This window comes from Peromyscus maniculatus, chromosome 5 (assembly GCF_049852395.1).
Source record: "Peromyscus maniculatus bairdii isolate BWxNUB_F1_BW_parent chromosome 5, HU_Pman_BW_mat_3.1, whole genome shotgun sequence".
Lineage (NCBI taxonomy): Eukaryota > Metazoa > Chordata > Mammalia > Rodentia > Cricetidae > Peromyscus > Peromyscus maniculatus.
In genome coordinates this window covers 57,308,565-57,315,274 of record NC_134856.1, presented here as the reverse complement: position 1 = coordinate 57,315,274, position 6,710 = coordinate 57,308,565, and the positions used below count along the sequence as shown (strand labels likewise).

The 6,710-nt window shown below is 66.9% G+C and overlaps 1 non-coding gene across 1 annotated transcript; it reads left to right on the top strand.

Annotated features, from left to right (window-relative positions):
- The first annotated feature begins 3,303 nt into the window (after positions 1 to 3,303).
- Positions 3,304 to 3,422, top strand: LOC143273680 (5S ribosomal RNA). The gene has a single exon (XR_013051866.1). It is a non-coding gene; the product is annotated as a 5S ribosomal RNA (ribosomal RNA).
- Positions 3,423 to 6,710: the final 3,288 nt, after the last annotated feature.

The following is a 6,710-nucleotide window of genomic DNA, read 5'->3' as shown; positions in this document are numbered from 1 at the left end:
TTTTTTGCCTTTGCCCCTTTTGGCCTTTGAAAGGCAGGCCCTTTGCGGCCGCGGGCCCCCATGGGGCGGGCCCCGGGACCCCTCCGCCTCCCCCTCCCCCTCCCCTTCGCCCGCAAGGCTGCCAATTCGCCCGGCCATCGCAGCCCTCAGGCACGCTGCCAACCCACCGGGGGAAACACCCGAGTGGGGATCCCAGGACCCCAGAAGAAGCTAAGATTCACATGAGAGAGGCAGGTCTCGCCTGACAGGCAGCCCAGGCTAGCCTTGCCCTCCAACAACCGGGGCTCCATCGCACCTGGCTGCCTGCCTGGCTCCACAGGCGGGGGTCTGGGAGGAGGACACTCCGGGTCCCGGCACGGGGATGGGGTGGGGGGACAGATCCGCCCACCACCTCCACACAGCCCACCGCTTGGAAGCAGTCCCAGAGGAACCAGGCTCCCACCCGAGCCCTCCACCACGCCCACCTCCCCCACTAGGAGCCCCCACGGGATAGGGTGGTGGTGCCCAGGGGCGTGCCTACGGGCCTGCCTGCCTGCCTTCCTGCCTCCCTGAGTGTGTTAACTTTGGGTGCGTGCATAGGTGAGTAGGCCCGTGTGTGTGTGTGTGTGTGTGTGTGTGTGTGTGTGTGTGTGTGTGTGTTCAGGTCGGCCGCATTGTCATCCTGTGTGCCTGTGTAGCCTCATTCCTGCATCATTGAATGTTTTGTGTGTTGGGGGGGGGTATCTCACGCACGTGTATGTGTGTGTGTGTGTGTGTGTGTGTTCCTGCGGGCGCACACGCACGCGGGCCTCTGTGCCTGCAGGCACCCTGGCTCGTGCGTGGGTGTCTGTGTGTGTGCGCGTGCGTGCTTGCGTGCGTGCGTGCGTGTGCGGGGGCACACATGCCGAGTGTGTTTCCGTGTGGGCGAGCGTGTGTGTGGAGGTCTACGTGTGTGCGTGCATGAGTGTGAGTCCACGTGAAGCGGTGCCCTAGGGGGCTGCGACGTGTCCGTGGGTGTGGCTGCGCGTGTCGCCGGTGGGATGGGATGCCAGAGAGCCACAGTTGGTTGCTTCCCGAGCCCGACCCGAGGGGCCAAGGCCTGGGCGCAGGCCAGTAGAGGAGTCAGTCAGTAGTGCGGTGGCCGAGCAGAGCACCCGGGTCCAAGATGGGCCCGACCTGGAACCTAGTGGTCCCAGGGCAAGAGGAAGTCACAGGTCAGGCGCTGTCCCACTGAGGCGCCGGCGGTGCGGGAATTCTCGGGAATTCTCTGTCTGTCGCGGAAGCAGGTCCCCCAGAGCGGAGGGGTCCGTGCTGGGGTTTGAGAGGCCATCAGACCCCCGGCACACAGTCCGGTCCAGCCGCGCGACCTTCGTCGCGCCCGCTCAGACCCTTGGCTCTTCCTTGATGGAGGCAGCTTTGGATGGGTGCGTGGCCGGGTGGCCGGGTGGCCAGGTGGCAGGAAGAGAATTCTGGCCCCGTGACCCGCCTCTACCCCCAACGTCCACGGAGCTGAGCGACAAAGAGCCCCGTGTTCCAACCTGCCCTGGACATCCTTGCCCGTTTATGTGTGTGTGGCGAGGCTCGGGCTCCGTGTCTGGGTGTGGATGTGTGCACGAGTGTGCGCATGTTTGTGCCTCTGGTTTTGTACGCTCTGGCTTGGCTGTGCGGCCGTCCCTCCTTGCTAGAGCACGGGTGCTCGCTCCATCCAGTGAAGACAGACAGACAGACAGACAGACAGACAGACTTTGTGGCTGCAGGGCCCTGCCCGAGCTGTCTCATCCATTGGCAAGGGAAGATGTAACCGAGGAGTTGGGGCCTAGACACACGCTTCCTTCCTCGTCCGGGACTCTCCAGAGGACAGTCCTCTCCACAGGCAAGGTGGGAGGAGGCCCGCTGGCCGGGTGGGACCGAGGATAGATAGCCCAAGAGACGCCTGGCCCGGACGGGACCCGCCTCTGCCCCCACCGTGCACGCGCAGAGCGCCAAGACCCAAGTTCCAAGTTCGCTGAAACCCATGGGCGCAGGATCATCTTGCGCGCCTTCCAGCGAGACATTCTCCCTTCTCCCGGGCGGGCTGAGCGGGGCGGCTCATCATCGCCGCCGCGGCCCCCGCCGCCGCCGCCGCCGCCGCCGCCGCCGCCCCCGCCGCCCCCGCCGCTTCCCGGGGAGGGAGGCTTCTGCCACGGAGGAATGGATGGACGGGTTCTCCGTGGGGGTGGGGCGGGGGTGGGGGCAGAACCTGGAGCCCACGAGCTGGCATTCCAAGTTCCAGAGAGGGAACCAAGGTCCATCCAGGAGGTAGGGAAGGGTGTGTGAATGGGCGTGCATGTGTGTGTGTGTGCGCGTGTGTGTTTGTGCATGCGTGTGTGTGTGTGTGTGTGTGTGTGTTTGTGTGTGTGTCTGTCTGTCTGTGTCTGTCTGTGTCTCCTGGGGAGAGGAGGAAGAGGAGTAGGAAGGAGCAACGGGGGAGGAGGAGGAGGAGGAGAAGCCGACAGTTCCCCAAGGTGAGAGATGACAGTCGGTGCGAGCACCCCATCCGTCCAGGCACCACCTCGGGGCAGCACCGTCAGGAGGGTGAGCACCCTGTCTGGACGGGTGGATGACCCACCCGAAGGATCCGGCCGCCTTGCCTGCGCCTCCCTGGGCACCTCCCCTCCCCGGGAAGCCAGGAAAGAAAGTGGCAGAGCGCAGCCCGGGCAGGGCCACGAACCCCTCCTGCCACCCTCACCCCCACTCCCCACCCCCCCACCTCCACCTCCCCACCAGGACCCCCAAAGGCACAGAAATGGCCTGCAGGTCAGAGGAGGGCTCCAACCTGCCTGCCCCAAAGACCAGGGGCTGGCTACCTGGCAACGGGTGGGGCGAGTCGCGGAGCCAAGGCAGCCCCTGCCCTGGAAGGAAGAAGGTCCTGAGGCTTCAGCGCCCGCAGCCGTGGAAAGCCGAGCGGGGGAGCGGGAGGTGCGGGCGCGTGCACACCGGACCGGCCCGAGGCCCAGGGAGAGGGAGGAGCAGGCTTGCGGGCGAGCCAAGGTGCCAGGGGCCCGCCGGGTGTGCCCGGTGGGAGAGTGCCGCCGGCCGATGAAGCAGGACCGGGAGAGGAGAAGGTCCCGGGGAAACGCTGGCCACTGCCGGCCCTGGGCCCCCGCTGCGGGCCACGGACCACGGGCCACGGACGCGGGCAGAGGGCTGAGGAGGGCCTCGCTGGCGTGCCGTCGCGTTCAGGGTGGGGCGCGAGCCGGGCTCCGGGGCGGCGGGTGGGTGGGTGAGCTGCTGAGGGCAGCGGCGGAGGTGAGGCTCTTGAGGCTCCGCGGACCGGGCGCCGTCGTCTACGGCCATACCACCCTGAACGCGCCCGATCTCGTCTGATCTCGGAAGCTAAGCAGGGTCGGGCCTGGTTAGTACTTGGATGGGAGACCGCCTGGGAATACCGGGTGCTGTAGGCTTTTTTTGCCTTTGCCCCTTTTGGCCTTTGAAAGGCAGGCCCTTTGCGGCCGCGGGCCCCCATGGGGCGGGCCCCGGGACCCCTCCGCCTCCCCCTCCCCCTCCCCTTCGCCCGCAAGGCTGCCAATTCGCCCGGCCATCGCAGCCCTCAGGCACGCTGCCAACCCACCGGGGGAAACACCCGAGTGGGGATCCCAGGACCCCAGAAGAAGCTAAGATTCACATGAGAGAGGCAGGTCTCGCCTGACAGGCAGCCCAGGCTAGCCTTGCCCTCCAACAACCGGGGCTCCATCGCACCTGGCTGCCTGCCTGGCTCCACAGGCGGGGGTCTGGGAGGAGGACACTCCGGGTCCCGGCACGGGGATGGGGTGGGGGGACAGATCCGCCCACCACCTCCACACAGCCCACCGCTTGGAAGCAGTCCCAGAGGAACCAGGCTCCCACCCGAGCCCTCCACCACGCCCACCTCCCCCACTAGGAGCCCCCACGGGATAGGGTGGTGGTGCCCAGGGGCGTGCCTACGGGCCTGCCTGCCTGCCTTCCTGCCTCCCTGAGTGTGTTAACTTTGGGTGCGTGCATAGGTGAGTAGGCCCGTGTGTGTGTGTGTGTGTGTGTGTGTGTGTGTGTGTGTGTGTGTGTTCAGGTCGGCCGCATTGTCATCCTGTGTGCCTGTGTAGCCTCATTCCTGCATCATTGAATGTTTTGTGTGTTGGGGGGGGGTATCTCACGCACGTGTATGTGTGTGTGTGTGTGTGTGTGTGTTCCTGCGGGCGCACACGCACGCGGGCCTCTGTGCCTGCAGGCACCCTGGCTCGTGCGTGGGTGTCTGTGTGTGTGCGCGTGCGTGCTTGCGTGCGTGCGTGCGTGTGCGGGGGCACACATGCCGAGTGTGTTTCCGTGTGGGCGAGCGTGTGTGTGGAGGTCTACGTGTGTGCGTGCATGAGTGTGAGTCCACGTGAAGCGGTGCCCTAGGGGGCTGCGACGTGTCCGTGGGTGTGGCTGCGCGTGTCGCCGGTGGGATGGGATGCCAGAGAGCCACAGTTGGTTGCTTCCCGAGCCCGACCCGAGGGGCCAAGGCCTGGGCGCAGGCCAGTAGAGGAGTCAGTCAGTAGTGCGGTGGCCGAGCAGAGCACCCGGGTCCAAGATGGGCCCGACCTGGAACCTAGTGGTCCCAGGGCAAGAGGAAGTCACAGGTCAGGCGCTGTCCCACTGAGGCGCCGGCGGTGCGGGAATTCTCGGGAATTCTCTGTCTGTCGCGGAAGCAGGTCCCCCAGAGCGGAGGGGTCCGTGCTGGGGTTTGAGAGGCCATCAGACCCCCGGCACACAGTCCGGTCCAGCCGCGCGACCTTCGTCGCGCCCGCTCAGACCCTTGGCTCTTCCTTGATGGAGGCAGCTTTGGATGGGTGCGTGGCCGGGTGGCCGGGTGGCCAGGTGGCAGGAAGAGAATTCTGGCCCCGTGACCCGCCTCTACCCCCAACGTCCACGGAGCTGAGCGACAAAGAGCCCCGTGTTCCAACCTGCCCTGGACATCCTTGCCCGTTTATGTGTGTGTGGCGAGGCTCGGGCTCCGTGTCTGGGTGTGGATGTGTGCACGAGTGTGCGCATGTTTGTGCCTCTGGTTTTGTACGCTCTGGCTTGGCTGTGCGGCCGTCCCTCCTTGCTAGAGCACGGGTGCTCGCTCCATCCAGTGAAGACAGACAGACAGACAGACAGACAGACTTTGTGGCTGCAGGGCCCTGCCCGAGCTGTCTCATCCATTGGCAAGGGAAGATGTAACCGAGGAGTTGGGGCCTAGACACACGCTTCCTTCCTCGTCCGGGACTCTCCAGAGGACAGTACTCTCCACAGGCAAAGTGGGAGGAGGCCCGCTGGCCGGGTGGGACCGAGGATAGATAGCCCAAGAGACGCCTGGCCCGGACGGGACCCGCCTCTGCCCCCACCGTGCACGCGCAGAGCGCCAAGACCCAAGTTCCAAGTTCGCTGGGACCCATGGGCGCAGGATCATCTTGCTCGCCTTCCAGCGAGACATTCTCCCTTCTCCCGGGCGGGCGGGCTGAGCGGGGCGGCTCATCATCATCGCCTCCGCCGCCGCCCCCGCCGCCGCCGCCGCCCCCGCCGCCCCCGCCGCTTCCCGGGGAGGGAGGCTTCTGCCACGGAGGAATGGATGGACGGGTTCTCCGTGGGGGTGGGGCGGGGGTGGGGGCAGAACCTGGAGCCCACGAGCTGGCATTCCAAGTTCCAGAGAGGGAACCAAGGTCCATCCAGGAGGTAGGGAAGGGTGTGTGAATGGGCGTGCATGTGTGTGTGTGTGCGCGTGTGTGTTTGTGCATGCGTGTGTGTGTGTGTGTGTGTGTTTGTGTGTGTGTCTGTCTGTCTGTGTCTGTCTGTGTCTCCTGGGGAGAGGAGGAAGAGGAGTAGGAAGGAGCAACGGGGGAGGAGGAGGAGGAGGAGAAGCCGACAGTTCCCCAAGGTGAGAGATGACAGTCGGTGCGAGCACCCCATCCGTCCAGGCACCACCTCGGGGCAGCACCGTCAGGAGGGTGAGCACCCTGTCTGGACGGGTGGATGACCCACCCGAAGGATCCGGCCGCCTTGCCTGCGCCTCCCTGGGCACCTCCCCTCCCCGGGAAGCCAGGAAAGAAAGTGGCAGAGCGCAGCCCGGGCAGGGCCACGAACCCCTCCTGCCACCCTCACCCCCACTCCCCACCCCCCCACCTCCACCTCCCCACCAGGACCCCCAAAGGCACAGAAATGGCCTGCAGGTCAGAGGAGGGCTCCAACCTGCCTGCCCCAAAGACCAGGGGCTGGCTACCTGGCAACGGGTGGGGCGAGTCGCGGAGCCAAGGCAGCCCCTGCCCTGGAAGGAAGAAGGTCCTGAGGCTTCAGCGCCCGCAGCCGTGGAAAGCCGAGCGGGGGAGCGGGAGGTGCGGGCGCGTGCACACCGGACCGGCCCGAGGCCCAGGGAGAGGGAGGAGCAGGCTTGCGGGCGAGCCAAGGTGCCAGGGACCCGCCGGGTGTGCCCGGTGGGAGAGTGCCGCCGGCCGATGAAGCAGGACCGGGAGAGGAGAAGGTCCCGGGGAAACGCTGGCCACTGCCGGCCCTGGGCCCCCGCTGCGGGCCACGGACCACGGGCCACGGACGCGGGCAGAGGGCTGAGGAGGGCCTCGCTGGCGTGCCGTCGCGTTCAGGGTGGGGCGCGAGCCGGGCTCCGGGGCGGCGGGTGGGTGGGTGAGCTGCTGAGGGCAGCGGCGGAGGTGAGGCTCTTGAGGCTCCGCGGACCGGGCGCCGTC